This window comes from Barbus barbus, assembly GCF_936440315.1.
Source record: "Barbus barbus genome assembly, chromosome: 2".
In the NCBI taxonomy this organism is placed as follows: Eukaryota; Metazoa; Chordata; class Actinopteri; order Cypriniformes; family Cyprinidae; genus Barbus; species Barbus barbus.
The window spans coordinates 651,887-671,726 of record NC_136730.1 but is presented as its reverse complement, the minus strand read 5'-3'; the positions used below and the strand labels follow the sequence as shown (position 1 = coordinate 671,726).

General features: G+C 45.6%; 1 protein-coding gene across 1 annotated transcript in view; it reads right to left on the bottom strand.

The window, feature by feature from the left end:
• LOC306888454 (neurexin-2-like) overlaps positions 1–19,840 on the bottom strand; it is a gene marked incomplete at its 3' end in the record, with an annotated part of 552,351 nt that overhangs the window by 376,234 nt on the left and 156,277 nt on the right. The gene's annotated exons all lie outside the window — the stretch shown is intronic.

Below are 19,840 nucleotides of genomic sequence, written 5' to 3'. Positions count from 1 at the left end.
CTCCGTTTCCAGGGCGACGCTGATAGGTGCCCGGGACACGTGTCACCCCCCCCCCCAAGCGTCGTCCTGGTCCCCTGAGCGAGGGGGGAGGTAGGGGCTGGAGGAGGGGAAAACCCTGACAGACCTGCGAAAGCTGCCCACAGGCGGGAGAGTCCGTCCGCATTGGCGTTGGCGGTTCCGGCCCGGTGGCGTACGTCAAAGTGGAAGTCCTGGAGCGCCAGGAACCACCGTGTCACCCGAGCGTTTGTATCTTTAGCCCGGGCCATCCACTGTAACGGGGCATGGTCGGTGATAAGGGTGAACTTCCGGCTTAAGAGATAGTACTTCAGCTCCAGGACTGCCCACTTGACGGCCAACGCCTCCTTCTCCACCGCTGCGTACCGTTGTTCAGTTGGGGACAGCTTTCGGCTGATGTAAATCACCGGGTGTTCCTCACCGTCCTGCACCTGCGACAGTACGGCCCGGTGTCGGATGCATCCGTCTGTAACAAGAAGGGACAGTTAAAGTCGGGAGCGCGCAGCACCGGCTCCGAGGTGAGCGCTGTCTTCACCTGTTGGAAAGCGTCCTCCTCGTTGGGCCCCCACTTCACCTTCTCTGGCTGTCCCTTCTTGGTCAGGTCTGTCAGGGGTGCTGCTAAGGAGGAGAAGTTGGGACTAAAGCATCGGTAATATCCCGCCAACCCCAAAAAGGCCCGTACCTGAGTCTTGGAGGTTGGCCGTGGGGCCGAGAGGATTGCTGTCACCTTCTCTTGCGGCCGGATCAGGCCTCGGCCCACCTGGAAGCCGAGATATTTGGCTTCGGGAAGGGCCAGATGGCATTTCCTGGGGTTGGCGGTGAGCCCAGCCCGTCGCAGCTCGAGAAGCACCCTCCGAAGCCGCTCTAGGTGGTCCTCCCAGGTCTCCGAGTGTATGACCACATCGTCGATATAGGCTGCCGCGTACGTCTGGTGGGGCCTCAGCAGGATGTCCATCATCCGCTGGAAGGTGGCTGGGGCCCCGTGTAGCCCGAAGGGGAGAACCCGGTACTGCCAGTGGACACTGGGAGTGGAGAAGGCGGTCTTTGGTTTGGCGGACTCGGCCAGGGGCACCTGCCAATAGCCCTTTGTCAGGTCAAGGGTGGATATGAACCGGGCTCTCCCCAGTCGATCCAGCAGCTCGTCGACTCGGGGCATCGGATATCCGTCAAACTCGGAGACTTCATTCAGGCGGCGGAAGTCATTACAGAATCGGAGGGTGCCGTCTGGTTTCGGGACCATGACTATCGGGCTGGACCAGGGGCTGCGGGAGGGCTCGATTACTCCCAACTTCAGCATCTCCTGGACCTCCTCCTCAATGGCGTGTCGCCGGGCTTCCGGGATTCTGTAGGGCCGCTGCCGTATGATAACCCCGAGTGGCGTGCGGACGTCATGCTGGAGGACGCGCGTCCGCCAGGGGCGTGGGGAAAACACATCAGAGAAGTGACCGACCAGATGTTGAAGCTCTGTCTTTTGGGCGGCCGACAGGTGGGTGCTGATGTCAACAACCACGGGAGCTGTGGTGGCCAGTGCCGCGAGCTGGGTTCGCGTTCCCACCCAGCGCTTCAGGAGATTAATGTGGTAGAGCTGGGACTCCTTTCTCCGCCCTGGCTGGCGCACTCAGTAGGTCACGGGTCCCACCCGTTCCGTGACGACATAGGGGCCTTGCCACTTCGCGAGGAACTTACAGGTTGCTGTGGGAACTAGGACCAACACGTGATCTCCTGGTTGGAACTCCCGCGGTTGGGCCGCCCGGTCGTAGTGTCGCCGTTGCGCTTCTTGGGCTGCGGTCAGGTGTTCCCGGACGATTGGCATGACCCGGTCGATCCGTTCCCTCATCTCCCTCACGTGCTCGATCGTGGACCGATGGGCGGCTGGCTGCTGCTCCCAGGCCTCTTTGGCGACATCGAGCAGGCCACGGGGCTGTCGCCCGAACAGGAGTTCGAAGGGGGTGAAACCGGTGGAGGCCTGGGGAACCTCTCGTATGCCGAAGAGGACATACGGAAGCAGGTGGTCCCAGTCACGACGGTCGTCAACAGCCACACGACGGAGCATTCGCTTCAGCGTCTGGTTGAACCGCTCGACCAGCCCATCGGTCTAAGGGTGGTACACCGTGGTCCGCAGCTGTTTCACCTTCAGGAGGTGGCAGAGGTCAGCCATCGTCCGGGACATGAACGGGGTGCCCTGGTCGGTCAATATCTCTCGGGGTAGGCCGACCCGGCTGCACAACAGGAAGAGCTCCTGGGCAATGGCTTTGGACGTGGCTTTGCGCAGCGGGATAGCTTCGGGGTACCGGGTCGCGTAGTCCACTATCACCAAGATGTGTTCGTGGCCCCGGGCAGACTTTGGCAGCGGCCCCACCAGATCCATTCCTATCCGCTCGAAGGGCACCTCGATGATGGGAAGTGGAATCAGCGGAGAAGGGGGAGGGGTCTGTGGCGAGGTACGTTGGCACTCCAGGCATGCTTGGCAGAACCGTTTCACCTCCGCATCCAGTCTGGGCCAGTGGAACCGGTCTCTAATCCGCTGGGTAGTGTTTTGCGCTCCGAGGTGGCCGGCCATTGGGTGGGAATGGGCCAGCTCCATAACGGTTTCTGTCTTAGTGCGGGGCACTACCATCAGATTTACTTCCTCCCCTCTCCGCTGTGCGACACAGTATAGCAGGGCATTTTGGACTATGAAGTGAGGTGTCGGGTGAGGTGGCGGTTGAACCTCCGTCCCTTCGACCACTCTCACCTGCTTCCAGCAGTGCTTCAGCCGATCGTCCTCGACCTGCTCTTTTGCGAAGGCTCCCCCTCCCCTAACCTGCTGGAAAACATCAAAGAAAAGGTTAGAAGTTTGGGAGGGGGACTCACCATCCCGGGCACTGTCCGACGCGAGGAGGACGGGGCGTCGTCGGGGACCTCTGCTGGACTTTTTCCTCCGGCAGGTTCCCGGCGAGGCTGGCAGGCTGAGTAGTCGCGGCGAGTAGCTGTTCGATCCCCGGCCAGTCCCTCCCCAGTAGCACGGGTACGGGCAGGTCCTCCAGCACACCCACTTCGACGGACCAAGAGCCTGGGATCGCAGCAATGGTGACTTGGCGGGTTGGCACGTCTCGTGTGTCGCCGTGCACACATGTGATGGGCAGGCGGGCTTTGGCTCCCACCCGTGGGGGAAACAAGGTGGCCTGGACCATGCTCACCGCACTGCCGGAGTCCAGTAGGTCCCGATACGTTCGGCCAGTCATGGTTACCTCGACTTGTGGCGCCTCCCGTGGTGGTTCTGGGTGCACGGCGCAGCCTGCCAGCCAGGCACGATGGGGCGAGTGTGGTGGTTCGTTGGGCATTGGTTCGTCCCGTGTGCCGGGAACCGCTGGCCTGCTAGCTGTGCGCTGGGTGCCCTCCGGCGAGCTTCTCTCCTGGAACACCCTCCGGTGAAAGGGCGGCGTTCGTTCCCCAGCCTCCTGTCGCTGCATCGCCTCCCCCAGCTCGATGGCCTCGACCAGCTCTCCAATGGTCTGCGGGTTCCGCATACCGACTGCCTGCCGAAGGGCTCGAGGAAGGGCATGGAGAAACCGGTCCACGACGACTCGTTCCGCCACTTGGGCGGCGCTGGGGTCCCCGCCGAGTAACCAGTGGTGCGCGAGGCGAGAGAGTTCGGCGGCTTGGCCGCGGGCTGGCATCCGGCTGTTGTATTCCCATGCCCGAAACAGTTGTGCCGCGGAAATGGAGGACAGGCCGATGCGGGCCAAGACTTCTTTTCGGAGCTCATCATAGGAGTCCACTAGCTGCGTGGGCATCGAAAAGTATGCCTGTTGCGGCGCGCCGGTTAACAGCGGCGCCAGTATCCGCGCCCACTCCTCTCGCGGCCAGACTTCCCGCGTGGCGATGCTCTCGAACATTTGTAGATATTTCTCTACATCGTCGTGGGCGGTCATCTTCGGCAGGAGCTGGGTGGCTTGGGCTCGGGTGTCTGGTAGCGGAACCCGCTGGGCAGCAGCGGTGCGGAGCGTGGCGATTTCACGCTCGGTTTCCCCTTGTCGAGCAGCCATATGTTCCACAATCTGCTGCTGCCTGATGCTCACCTCGGTCAGGTGTTTCAAGAGCTTTTCCATGGCTGGGGAGGAGTCGCCGCCTGACGAGAAACCCAAAACAGAGGGGAAAAAAGAAAATTGTGGTTACGGGGTTTGTGTGGTGGTCGGCGATTCTTCAGCAATCTGCACGCATTCTCCACCAGTGTAGCGGGCTGAAGAATCACACGACAGGTTGAAGTGCAACAAAGTCCCCGGAGGGTGTATTTATTAAATAAAAAGTGTGTGAAAGTCCCAACGAGTCTCGTGTCCGTCTTCAGTGCAAGGTGATCCTGGTTGCCGGCTGGCTGAGTGCAGGGTGCTCTGTGGATCTGACAGTAGTTCTGCTGAAGCTCCTTGTCACCTGTACAGTTTCTGCGCTTGTTTGACTTACGCCTAACCCTGAAGTGAAGTGGAGTGCACATCTAAAAATTCTCCTGTTTGATGTTGCTGTTAAGATGTTCAGTGTCTAAATAAACGCAATTCTTGTAAAGAAAAAAGTGAAGTGAAGTGAAGTGACATTCAGCCAAGTATGGTGACCCATACTCGGAATTCGTGCTCTGCATTTAACCCATCCAACGTGCACACACACACACAGCAGTGATCACACACACACACACACAGCAGTGAACACACACACACCGTGAACATACACCCGGAGCAGTGGGCAGCCATTTTATGCTGCAGCGCCCGGGGAGCAGTTGGGGGTTCGGTGCCTTGCTCAAGGGCACCTCAGTCGTGGTATTGAGGGTGGAGAGAGCGCTGGACATTCACTCCCCCCACCTACAATTCCTGCCGGCCCGAGACTCGAACCCGCAACCTTTGGATTACAAGTCCGACTCTCTAACCATTAGGCCACGACTTCCCCCGTGAGGAAGAGACATACGCAGCAGTTGTGAGTGGAGTGGCCAACCCTAGCTCTGCCCCTGTGTTATTTCTGTAAGATATCAGAGACTGAATCAGACAAAGTTAAGATTCCACCAGAACATCGAAACATGAGAAGCTGAGATTCCACAAGGAGGGGCCTCAAAGCTGTAACAGGATAACATCATAAATCTGTCCAAACCCTAGCGCCAACTCGTCTGAAGCAAGCAAACTAACCAGCAAGCCTCTTTCACAGAATAGCTTACAACCTTGAGACAAAAGAACACTTATTGATAATTCCAATTCAGGAAGGAGTCTGTCAAATTTGGGGCAAGTAATCAAGACTGATGGCCAAAGAGATGGCCGTCACATGTAAACCTGTGATAGAAAATCACGAGCTACAGACTCTCTTGGGCAGGTCTCCACACATAGACGACAGACCAAACCAAAATTCCTTTGTCTAAAGAACATGCCTTCGTTCTCCATAGAACTACACAAAGACTTTCTTTTTCATATGCACATAAAATCATCCTAAAAGGACATTTCTATGCAGAACCCCATATTATATTTGTAACCCACATATTAGACTATCCATGTTTTAATCACTCATTGTGTATGTCTTGCTTTTAATAAGTATTGCATAGCTTAAGCCTTAAAGGGTAATATTCATGTTTAGTATGTATGAGTTTGAAAATGTATGCTTTAAATGTTTCTTCCAATCAATTCTTTGTCAAATGCATCATAGTCTTGTTATAGAAATCATGTTCAAAAGTATACTTTGCAAGAGCCTGTAAAGTTCGGACCTCTGACTGAACAGATAACATGTTGATTTATTGATCTGGTGGAGGAACAGAGCAACACCCCAAGCAAGGACAGTATCTAATTGGCCAAGACATCCAGATGGGATGGTCTGAAAGCCGAGTTTAAAAACTCAGGACACCATCAAACTTTTCTCTTAGTTACTCTCTTACTCTTCTTCTCTTTTGCCACCGCGTTTTCACCGCTGCTCTTTGAGTGTGCTCTGGCCCACGTGCCAGCTGCTACCATAATGAGAAGAAAGCCACCTAGTCTCGTTACATCCTTTTATTCTTATTCTTTTACTTTAGTTTCTTTTATTTCCGTGGCGTTTCGTGTTCTAATGTAAGTTTGCAGCAAAGTCCAGCTCCGACTGCACTCGCTTCAAACTTCAACCAGACCAACTCCGCATCCTCAGCCAATGCCCAAGACCTCACTTCAAAGACTACTGAACTCTCAACCAATCAGACAAAAGAGATTCCCTTAGCAAAGCAAGCAAGTAACACAGGTTCTAACTGAATCAGGTCCAGTTAATATAAATTTTAGCCTCATTGAGAAACTCAAAGCGAGGGTTAAATAAGTAATTGATGGTTGTTAAGGTCTATGCAATTGAACATATTGCTATAAATTTGGGATTTCACATTTCCATTCTCTTAAGCTCATCCTTTCTTAAACTCATCCTTAGGGCAGTCGTGGCCTAATGGATAGAGAGTTGGACTTGTAACCCGAAGGTCATGGGTTTGCGTCTCAGGTCCGTCAGGGATTGTAGGTGGGGGAGTGAATAACCAGCGCTCTCTCCACCCTCAATACCACGACTGAGGTGAGACCCTTGAGCAAGGCACCGAACCCCCAACTGCTCCCCGGGCGCCGCAGCATTGGCTGCCCACTGCTCCGGGTGTATGTTCAATGTGTGCACTTGGATGGGTTAAATGCAGAGCACAAATTCCGAGTTTCCCTTACTTTCTCTCTTTCTGCAACGTGTGAATGCTTGTGTTCATGTGTTAGATTAGTTTATGTCTTAGGTTTATATAAATAAAATCTTGTTTATATTGAAAAGAGAAGTATCTTGTGTTTTGTGCTCACAAGTTAATGTCTTAATCTGTTCATTTCGTTACTGTGCTATTTAATAGTGTTTTCACTATATTTATTTTAATATCCAGTGTAGAGTTGATGTTATACGGCTCGTTCAGTGAATCACCGTAACAGTGATTCTGTTCAAATCCCTATAAAATCATAAATGATTCCCTTTGCGCTAAATTAAACTATTTCTTTAAATTACATATTAATATTATGTTTTTATTACGTTACATTTAAAAAATGAAAAAAATTAATCGCCTGTGTTAAACATTCAAAAGAGTTTAAAGCATTCAAGCACAAGATGCGAAAGAACTGGCCTGAGTATTCTGTATGTTCGGTGCACACACAGAGAGCGAGCAAACACCGCACCGAGCTCTCCTTCACATCCTCCTGTGCCTGAATGAACAAAACACCTCGTCAGTTTAAACACACAAACACAAACAGATGCAAAATGCTTAATTCAGCACCGGTGCGCTGTGTTCAGTGCGTACGTCTCACAGCCAGCAAACACCGAATTGAGTTTTGAACCGACAAATACATACAAAATTATGTCAAAATATCCATCTTGGCAAGTATCTTCGGAAAAAACCTTAGTTTATGTAAACAGTTGAGAAACAAATATTCGATTATATTGGATTGCCTCTTAAAGTGACCGCACCTAATTTACTAGCTGCTGTCGGTGACATTAATGTTAATCCAAGAAAATAATAGAAAGATAATCACTTACTGCTCTTTACTGAATTACAGGAATTCATCTATATTTAATGAAGTATACAGTGAAGACTATGCAATGCTATTTTACATTTGATTATTCAGTTTCTCTACCTGAACTCATACAAACTTGAAAAAAACTTAAACATTGTTTAATTTGTGTCTTTGTTCTATTTATTTATTTGTGCTATGTACACAGTTTCAAACAGGGCCCATGGGAACAACCTGCACCGGGTCACGCAAACCTCAGCTACAGCCCTGTGTGTGTGTGTGAGACTGACCCTGATGGCCTTTAATGTGTGACTGACCGCATGTGTTCCTGCTTTTCCTGATCCGCTCCAGGTGTTAATCCCACCTCTGGATGCTGAGAGTATCGACACTTAATTCCCATAATCCCCTGAACACAACAACACACACTCCAGGGATCCGCCGGCTCTCATTTCAGCACCAGACACCCGTCCGTCCGCCTGTGTCACGGCGATGTCTCATTATTTTCAGGGGAATTTCTGGGATGGGAGTGGTTTTTCTCGAAGGATGGACAGGTTGTTTACAGACTATTTTATATTTCACAAGTGTCAGAGCACGAGCAGATAAATGTCACGCGTCTCTCTCACAGAGAACACACATTATTTTCTGTCAGCGTCTGAATCTCTGGTGGCCGTTTCATTAAACATGTCGCTTTCCATGCCGATGTGAAAAAATGCTTTTCAATTTCAGATCAGAAAGCAATTTGCGCTGGAGAAAATGGAGGCGGGTGTCAGTGGCGACGGGCCGTCATGTCAGACTGTAATTATCAGACCGGTCCGTCTGTCAGACGCTAAATGCCCAAAAAAACAGCACTGACAGACAGGAACCTGTTCACACATGCGTGCAGAAACACACACGGAGTCACGGCTCAATCACAGACATTCACTCATCTACTGCTTCTGTCACGCATCTCACTGACACTGCTGTAGAGTTTGTTTACACTATTTTAAATCAGAGTTTATTTTGATATTTTCTGGGATATTTTTAATTTTATTAAGGTTTTAGTATTTTTGTTGTGTCTTTCTCGCTTTTATTTTTTTGTTTTTAAATATATTGTTGTTATATATATATATATATATATATTTTTTTTTTTCAGTTTTAGATTCTAGCTGAGATAAAGGTTGTTTACATTTTGTTTAAAGCTGCAGTCCGTAACTTTTGCCTCTTTGTCGCCCTCTCTGTTTGAAAACCTGGAATTGCAGCTCTGTGCAGAATTATCTAGCTTGCGTGGGTTGTGAGTTGGCATGGCTCCAGCGTGGATGAATCTAATGTTTTGAAGTGAATGTGTGGCTGTCAGTCACTGCACCGGTGTGGATATTTACTGTACTTCGCAATCACAGATTCTAGCCTATGTCTTGGAATATATGACCCAAATAAGAATTGTGTAATAAGGCTATCTGTAATCAGAAGCACATTTAAAACTGTAATATAATTTAATTTCATTCACATGTTTCATAAACACACAATCCTTTCTGGATTACAATCCGCCATCAAAATGATAAGTTTAATAATTCCAGCTGCTGTGAGAAAAGGCTATAAATGATCCTCCACCTGCAGGATCCTCTCATGTGATAGCCTACTAGCCGGGACAACTTCTTTATGTTTACAGACGTGACGTAATGACGCAGTGCCATGCTCGAATCTCCCGTGGACACCTACCCATACACTCAAATTAGAAAACATTATTATAAGCTAACCGTTCTGAATCAGGCGATCAGAGTAAGGCGATAGTTTTGGGCACTGGCTGGTTATGTACTTGCTCAAATATTAATTTTGGATAATTTTTAACCAAAAAAAGTTACGGACTGCAGCTTTAAAGTATTTGTATTTTTGCTGTTTTAGTTTTGAATAATCCTGCCCTACAGGACTACAGTAATACGATTCAGAGTCGTCTGCATCTCTGTCCTAATTTTCATTCTGGTGATTGTTTGTGCCGCAGATATCAGGCCGCTTGGAGGAAAGCTGATTTCTGCGGATGTTGCCTGAGTATCTAATTTGAGGGCCGTTATTAATGTGCTGAAATACAGATCTAATCATTTGCTCTACTGGTTATAACGCAGCCGCTCGCATACGGACAGCAATCTGAGCAGAGATTGAGCTAATCAAACTCCTCAGTGATGCTGAAAGATGCCTGGAGAAAGAGAGACAGGGAGAGACGTGTGTTCAACATGACCGGACAATTACAGACAGACTGAGACAGAGAGAGAGACAGGCTGGACAAACACACACACACCTCAAATGTTTTGGGGCCAGGGACCCTTCACAGGGGAGAAAATGTTCCCAGGCTTACTACAGTTGTATTGTAATCATCAGATCCTCCTGTTCACCCTCTCATCACTGGATATCACTGGGATTCCGCTTCGCTGGTTTGAATCCTATCTCACTGCTGGGTCTTTCAGGGTGGCCTGGAGAGGGGAGGTATCCAAAGCACTTCAACTGGTCACTAGGTTTCCTCAAGGATCCGTTTTAGGACCCCTCCTCTTCTCCATATACACTACATCACCGGGTCCCATCATACAGGCACATGGCTTCTCCTACCATTGCTATGCCGATGACACACAGTTCTATCTCTCATTTCAACCAAATGACCCAACGGTAGCTGCACGGATCTCAGGCTGCCTGGAGAACATCGTGGCATGGATGAAATAACATCACCTACAGCTCAACCTGGCAACAACTGAGCTTTGAACCATTTGATATATATATATATATATATATATATATATATATATATATATATATATATATATATATATATATGAACGAATGAAGGCACAAAACATTAACAATTTAATCTTTCAAAATGAAACCGAGACAGAGAGAATATGCAGATGGCAGATTTATGTGCTTTCATTTTCACAGACACTCGTTCATATCGACATTGGACTAAGTGTACAGAAACTACTTCTGATTTATTCAATTAAAATTTGACAATTTCTGTAACATACCAGTAAATTATGTTTTAATAACTTCTGTGATTCTGTCCACCTTTTCCACACTGTGAAAATCACATTGCCCTAGGATGATTTCACGGCCCCAGAACCCCTGATCTAACAAACGACATTCAGACATTTATAAGCTCAGAAGTGTCTGAACACCTTTAAAGTTAGCATGAAACCGCATAACACAAGTGTGAAAACGGTTTCCTCTGGTTTCTGTCTTTAGTGTCGCTGCGTCACATGTGTGATTCGTAACACGACACAAAAATTCACACATTCCTCTGGACATCAGAAGTGTGTCAGATGATTGGTGAGGATGATGTGATCACCTGACAGGATGTTGATGAGTGCTGCTCTCAGGCGAGAGGTTTTTGCAAATTCACATAACTGATGAGAGGCGTCTGACGAGCGTTTGCTCTGCATCCTGCTGACACACCATTACATCTGATACCATACTAATAACCAGATCAACATCAGCCTGAACTCCACATCAAACACTGCAGATCTGTCTCTGACGGCAAGCCTTTTCTTTAAATGGCAGATTAAAAGAGAGATAATGATATATGATAACTCATAATCAGAGCTGCCAATCTAATGATTTCATTTAAAACTCAGATAATCAAACTGTGTGTATAAATTACTGTAATCAGAGCCATCAGTTTATTTAATTCAATTTATACACCCACGATATATATTGCAAAAACAGTGTTCAACATTGATAATAATCAGAAATGTTTGTTGAGCAGTAAATCAGTATATTATTATGATTTCTGAAGATCATGTAACACTGAAGACTACAGTAATGATGCTGAAAATACAGCTGCAGATCACAGAAATAAATTACAGTTTAACACATATTCACACTGAAAACACACACACACACACACAGCAACGATCATAAATACTGCAGATGTTCAAACCCCTCAAACCACTGAATAAAATGCCTGTAATCAATTAAGATTTCTATGAAAAACTATTCAGTTATTATTATTGAGCATAACGTTAACTGTATTACAGCCCTATATATAATACACAATCAAATACTTGAGTATAATAGAGATGAAATAACAGGACTGAGATCTCTCAGATCTCATCAGATCCACTCAATGAGCCTCATTTATCAATCTAGCGTAGAAACGAGCGCAGATCCATGCGCAAAAATCAACTTACGACAGAGTTCACGTGTGATTCATGAAACATTCGTATGCCACCAATCTCATCGTATGAAAGATCGCACATTGATAAATGTGTCGGCAGAAAACAATCGTTGTTTGAATATCACGCCCCTAAAAACACCCCATTTTAGAAGCCTCGCCCCTAAAGTTTACGACATGGAGAAACGAAACCCGGCCAAAAGGAGGAAACTAATCTCTTTAAAGGGATAGTTCACCCAAAAATGAAAATTCTGTCAGTAATTACTCACCCTCATGTTGCTCCAAACCCATAAAACCTTCGTTCATCTTCGGAACACAAATTAAGATTTTTTTTAATGAAATCTGAGAGCTCTCAGACCCTCCATAGACAGCAAGGATCCTAACACAATAAACGCACAGAAACGTAGCAAAGATATCGGTAAAATAGTCCATGTGACAAGGATTTCTACCGTAATTTTACAAAGCTACGAAAATACTTTTTGTGTGCAAAAAAAAGAAAAGAAAAAATGACTTTATTCAAATTTGTCTCCTCCGCGTCACCCTAGCGCCATTTTGGAGAATATCTGCTGGACGGAAGCTGCGTACACTCTTCTGTGTCAGCTGCATACCGGATGCGCTGTTTTCATTCAAATCATAGCATAATTATATGAAGAAGACGTATCCGCACAGAAGAGCATACACAGTTTCCGTCCAACGGATATAACCCAAAATGGCGCTACACTGACGTAGAGGAGATGGACTGTTGAATAAAGTCATTATTTTAGTTTTCTTTGCATACAAAATGTATTCTCGTAGCTTCGTAAAATTACGGTTGAACCCCTGATGTCACAAGGATTATTTTATCGATCTCCTTGCTACATTTCTGGACCTTGATCGTGTAAGGATCCTTGTTGTCTATGGAGGGTCTGAGAGCTCTCAAAAATATCTTAATTTGTGATCCGAAGATGAACGGAGGTTTCACGGGTTTGAAATGACATGAGGGTGAGTAATTAATGACAGAATTTTCATTTTTGGGTGAACTAACCCTTTAAAGAGAAATTGATCTTACTTCAAAAACACCCGTTAACCTTGTAGTTGCAAACAACAATAACCAGCAGACTGATCTCATTCTACAGCATCTGAAATGTTATAGTCATTCTGAAATGCCTTTCTATAATTGCCTCCCAGAACTGTTTTACACGACTGTGTTTCCAAACAGCAGCATCCGCCTCCAAAAGCAATGAACACATTTATTGTGTTTTGTCTGCTCAATCTGAGGTTTATTATACATAAAAACTATTATATTCAGTGGCTTTTTATATTTTTCTTAGTGATATTTAGTTCCAGTTTATCAGGAAGTGGCAATTTTGTTCTCTTTGACTCACTGGATGGAAACGGTGCATAAATGTTTTATGCAATATTCCAATTTTGCCCATAAATTTAATTCACAACTTTGGATGGAAACCCGGCTACTGATGGTATGATGCTGACACGGCCAGTATTGAGCTCGTCTGCAGCTGCAGTTCAGAGTCTGAAAGCATCCATTTGTGTCATTATTATTTCAGTTTAAGCCTTCTGTCTCCAAAAGCAGCTGTTTTAAAACCAAATACATTTGCAGGAGGATCAGTGTGAAGAAGAACATCCCGCCATTTAAGACAGTCGAGGGTAAATAAACACTGAGCTCTTTCTAATTACCACAATTTCACTGATGCCAATTAAGAGATTAACGCTCAGCCTACAGAAACACACAATGAAATATTCATGATAATAATACAACAGAGAGAAAACAAATATTTCAATCAAATACGCCTCGTTTTCGTTTGAGCCTCCAGTCTGTAGCGCATGATTCAGTCCTGTGAAGTCTGACGTATGAATCATACTCAGAAATATGGTACAGATTATTCAACCTTTAGACAAAATATATATATTTTTTGTTGAGTATCACATTTAATTAATTGTGCTTTTATGGCTCATATAGTCTGATACAGTGAGAATATAGAGGGAAAAACAGCTCAATTTTATTCAGAGACTCAAAACTGAGCAAAAATATGAATTTGCTGCAGATGCTGATATTTATATGATGATTTTTTTATGCTTGTAATGTAAATCAATTAGATGTTTATAACAGTGTAGCAGATACTGAATTAAAATGATCTAAATATCAGCGGTCGCTCTATATCTGTGGGAAGTCGTGGCCTAATGGTTAGAGAGTCGGACTCGTAATCCAAAGGTTGTGGGTTCGAGTCTCGGGCCGGCAGGGATTGTAGGTGGGGGGAGTAAATGTCCAGCGCTCTCTCCACCCTCAATACCACGACTGAGGTGCCCTTGAGCAAGACACCGAACCCCCAACTGCTCCCCGGGCGCCGCAGCATAAATGCCCACTGCTCCGGGTGTGTGTTCACGGTGTGTGTGTGTGTGTGTGTGTGTGTGTGCATTTGTTCACTACTCACTGCTGTGTGTGTGCACTTGGATGGGTTAAACGCAGAGCACCAATTTCGAGTATGGGTCACCATACTTGACAATACGTCACGACTTTCTTTCATATCCAATAATATGTCTCAGTAAGATGAGACTGAAATGATCCAAACATATAATATAATGCGATGCAATGCTGATTGAGAGATGAAGAAATAAACGCTCCTCAGAAGATGTGAGATGAAGATCATTCCTCCGCTGAGGAACAGAGAAAGTAAAGCTTCTGGAAACAAACGCTCCTCAGAAGATCCTGATGATCAGATTTGAGACGCACTGATTTTACTAGAAAATGATTGATGGAGAATCAAGTAAAGCTGAGCTGCTTCAGTCCAGTAAGAGTTAATCTGGAGATATAACTGCAGTTATTCTGACCTTTACTTGATCAAAATCAGACAAGATTTGACTCTGAAGCAGCAGCTGAACAATTACACTAAAAGAGCTTCTACTGGATAACACACTCTGCACTATCAATCAGAGACAGAAGATATGAGGAGACTGAGTGAAACAGGTTTAACAGCAGTTTGATCATGTTGATCATTTAGAGCCTTATAGCGTTAAAAAGTCAAACGGGTCTGCTTTGGCAGTGGTTTCAGTCTGGGAGAGCATCTAAACCAGCTTAAAGAGATTATTCACCCAGAAATGATCATTCGTCCTCGTGCCACTCTAACCCGCGTGATTTCTTCCATCAGGGTTCAGCAGGAATCAGCAGCTCTGTGTGATCACGGTCACTTCATCAGAGCTGCTGCGGATCGGTGATATTTTGCGTGTGATGGTGGCATTTGAGGGCGTCTCTCATTAAAGCCTCACCTGAGCGAGCGACCGCTCCGTTAGCAGCTCCGGCCGGGTTCAGAAAGCCAGTCTAATGGCATTTCGCTCGCTCCATTAAACCCCACACACGCTCCGACGAGCACAAAACACCTCGGCCCTGCTGCAGAAACTACAAACGCTCGCTCCAGACCTCGCCATTAATTCAGCCTCTTTGTCTGACGCGCTTTTATGTGCCTCATTAGTTAAACACACATTTGTGTTTCAGAGGATCTCAGACAGCGCAGACAGAACAAAGGGAAAGCGTTTCGTTTTAACAGTTTAGTCCAAAGTGTCGCCGTTAGCGAGATCTAACGGCCGTCTTGCTTTCGGAGAAAGTGCCTCAGCTCGTCGTGGTTCACGCATTTAATTGTTCCTTTAATGGCTTAAGTAGGTAGATTATTCTCTCAGTTTAACAGTGGTGTGTGTTTGAGCGACCCGCTGGAGAGAGCAGTGAGGTCAAACAGGTACTGAAGCCTCCCAATGGAGAACGCTCACTGTGGAAAACCAGACCTGAACCTGACGCGTTCACAGGAAGTTCAGCGGATCACTTCCTGTATCAACACAGAGTGTGTATAGGAGCGTTATAGGGTCGGTAAATCCTAAAAGGTCAGAATTAGAAAGTTTTAGTGCGGTATTCCAGCAGTGTCTTCAAACAGCCATTTGAGCTAAATTTATTTCCGTGCTGGCAAAATGAGTCGAATGTGCATGGGCTGGTTCTGAGCTACAAGCAAAAAAAAAACAGAAAAATGTTTTCACAAAAAAACAGTTCATTAAGCCCTCGTCTAACGATCCCAATGTTCCACATAGTAATTAAACATATACAGAGTTCTGGCATGAAACTCTAGATGGTGCAGTCTGATTGGTCTAACTCAATCTGACCTAATGACATGATTATCATATGGAAAAATAGAAGAAGGTACGCACATCCAAGAGTATCTCGATCAGGTGCAAGATCAAGAAGTGATCAGCAAACACATACAAACCGAAGCCTCTGTTTGTATGTGTTTGTTTGATGAAGGTCTTCTGACCGAAACGTCGCTTTTTAAACATTTAAAATAAAGGGATTAACAGTGTGCAGATCTTTTTTCTACTTTTTATGATTATCATATGGCACAGCTGATTGGTTCTCTCCTGTACCGGTAGCCAATGAGCTCTCTGCTCAACATTCAAATATATGACTAGTGCTTGTTGTAGCAGTTTGGCAGCGTGCTTCAGAAAGCCCCCACCTTCCCCAGCTCCACCTGTATAGATCAGCTACGAGGTGATTCATTTAATGCTATATGGGGTTATTTTATGTATTTTATATTTGCAGCAGCAGTATTTCTTACATGCTCACAGCAGCATGTTGTGGATGTATTTCAGCAGCAGCAGCGTAGCAGATCTATTCCGCCAAGACATACATATGTAATACTTTATCATGTACATTACCATGCTAATTACTCCGAGAGTTGTCATGACAGAACTAAAATTATCTGTATTTGTAGGTTTTCTGAGGGGAGGCTGCCTCCCCCCTTATCATAATCACCACCCCATCCCGTATTCGCCGCCCTTCACCAGGCTCCCGACGGGAGTGGGTGTGTGAGAGAGGAGGGGCACTGAAACAGCCAGGGCTGGCGGCGTGTGATGAGGCGCACCTGATATGAATAGAGCCTCATCACCGCCGCTGTTTAAATGCCGAGCGCGCCTCTCCTCGGGAGACCGGTCTCTTCCCCGTGCATGCACGCTGGTGTCCTCGTGGGTCCAGGAAGGGCGCGTCGAGTAGGAGGACTGCCGCACCCGTTAGACGGCTGACAGGCCAGGATGCCGGGCCGTCGAGTCCCCCAGAAGCTCCGGGGGCCTAGGAGTATGATGTCGCCGCTGGAAGAAGCCGCCGCCACTCGCTCCCGGACCCGAGAGGGGAGCGCGTGCGGCCACCGCACTCCGCCCCTTCCCTGGACCCTTCCCTCCTGAACACTGCCCTCCTTCACAAGCCCCGCAGCATGACGAGGACACCAGATCCCCATGTTTATTTTGGGACACTGTTCTCCTTGGACACTATTTTGTTTATTATTGTTTAATAAAAACCTCTCCGAGGCCTGACGCCACGCCCACTGTGTCTGTCGTTTGCTCCTCCCGCCACAATATACACATATACACAGAATTACTGTATTTAAGTATTCACGCAAACATAATCTGTGTCGTAAGTGAAAGTTTGGGGAAAAACATCTGATGTGTAACATTACATCTGTGCATTACAGAAGGACTACTGTATATAGGCCGTCTGTCTCTTTAATGTTAGTCTAACGATAAAAGAAAAGATCACTCACTGCTCTCGATTGAACTGCTTTTGTAGTTTAATAATCAGTATATTTGTAATGAATACACTAAAGGAATTTTTACATTTGATTATTTGTTTTTTCTTACTCGAATGCTTTTGTATAGATATAAAATAAAAAATAAAACATACACTTATTTCTTATATTTGTTCTTTTTGCATCTGTTTATAATAACATTTATAATAACAAAGATAAAACAAAAAACAGCTATATTGTGATTATTAATACAGTAATGGTTATTAAGAAAAGAGCTGGAGGAAAAGATGCAGCGTTGCTGGGTGATTTTGCTTTGGAACCTTCAGAAAACTTGAAATCAATTTTTGTTTCAGAATTGACTTCGCCGACTGAATCGACCTCAGACAGGTGTAGCTCAATCATTTTTTTGTCTGATTCCAACAAATCATACATTATTTTGAAGGAGAATGTAAAAATAAAAATAACCCATTTTTGAAATTTGAGTCACACACATGTGAGTTCTGCTTGTGTGATCGCGTCACTCGTATCGTTAGCTCAGAGATCTTACGTTAAATGTTCATTGTTTCACCTGCACACCAGGAATCTCTTCAGTGCATCTGTTTTGGCTTTTCTTCTTAGTTTGTTTACTATTGTCTTTAAAATGACTGTATTTTGCAATGCCTGTTATTAAATAGATAAATAGATAAATATAGATTGACTGACTGTCTGTACCCTCCAAACAAATCTGGCAGTGAAGAGCCCAAACAGGAAGTAAGGTCATATCTCAACTGCTCAAATGTTGTAAAACTGTTAATAAATTAATAAGTGATGAGCCGTCTGCCATAAAAAAAAACAATATTTCAGATGACTCGATGTTGTTAAACAGCCGTTTGGGCTTCATTTACAGAGAACAGATCGATTAAGAAGGTCTTTCTACATCTTTTGGTGATGTGGGATTGTTGTGCTACTCTTCATTACCTGGATGACTAGTTTCTGAAGTTCAGACACACACCGGCATCATTTTCAGTCTCATTATCACATCAAAATATCAAAACAGAAGTGCACTAATGTTTGAGCTGTACATGTTCAGCAAGTGTGAAATGTTCATATATAGCATCGACACACGAGCACTGTCACAGAGAGAATATTCAGTGCCGTTATTAATGTACGTGTGACGAATGCATTCAGGCTAATTGCAGACTGATAAGAATCTGACTCGTTAATGATGAAGATAATGACTTGATGAAAGCTGTAATCTTTAGTTTTTATAACATGATGGTGAATGATTGGCTCTGTTCTAGTTTGTATGGTAGTGTGTGATTAAGTGTGAATTGTTTTACACTCATGAATCATGCACACTAAACATGATCCCATATGTAATCTTTAGAATGAATGAGGATTATATGTGTGTGCTCTCAGACTCCTCATCTCATGTTTCTCATCGCAGTCTTTCTATCTCACTCTGTGTGTGTTTTAGTGTGTGCGTGCGTCTATGTGATTGCGCATATGTGTGTGTGTGTGTGTGCGCGTGTGCTTTGGCCTTCTGTGTCTCTCTGGCCTCTCTTGTGTCTGCTGTAATTGGTTTGATGTGTTCTTGTTCTCTCAGTCTGGCTGGTATTGTTGGATGTCTCTGTTTAATGGACTGCAGACTCCGCAGTATTAACGCCGGCGCTCACCCCGAGTAATGAAACTCTATGGGCTCCTCAGACACGCGTTGCTCCTGTGAGTCTGTGTGTGTGAGTGCAGCTCATTAATTACACGAGGAACTCAGAGCCGGTCGAGCTCACGCTGATGCTCAGACGCACGCAAACTCCAGCAAATGCCATCCTATCGTTGAGACGAGAAAACACCACAGAGAGAGAATGTGCTTGATTTAATTTCACATCTGAAATATCCTCCTCCTCCTCCTAAAGAACCACACGCCCAACAAAACTGAATTAGGCTTTTTGCTGTATGTTTAATCTCATGGAAAATAAATAATGGATTAAAATAAAAAGACGAGAGGCAGTAATTAGATGCGGCAAACGCTGGCGAGGGATTATTCTGTTATTATTAGGAAATGAAATGAGTCCTCACACAAACATCACGAGATGCTCAGTGAGGCTTAACAAGGGTTTGTTTCAGGATCGCAGGTCTGATCTTTGTGAGGTGAATACAGCAGCAGTCTGTGTTTGAGTCCAGGTTAAACGCATCACGTTTGTGCGGCAGATGAGTCTTCACAGAGAGCTTCAGCTCATGATCTGATCAGCGTTTGAACGGTAAAGTTGAGGTGTGACCCCATCGCCGCCTGATTCATTTGGGTGTTAGTGTCGCACCTGAATCTAAAGAATCAGTTAGATGAATGAGTTTGTTGAGGTTAATATGAAGACCTGAACCTGTGTTTTCCTGCAGCTCTGGCAGTAGATCGTGGCATTTGCAACACCAGGGTCATGGGTTTAATTCCCAGAGAAAGCAAGAGTAACTTGAATGCAATATGTAAAGGTGTCTGCCAAATGCAGCTTTATTTATTTTCAATGTAATGTTCAGTACAGAATACATATTTGTTGAGTTGTTAAAGGTTTGTGTGAAGATTGGAGAAAAGTCAGATTTATTTGCATGAATGCATTTGGCAGACACTTTAATATAGAGTGACTTTCACTGCATTCAAACACATCAGAATCCAACCCTTGACCTTGGTGTTT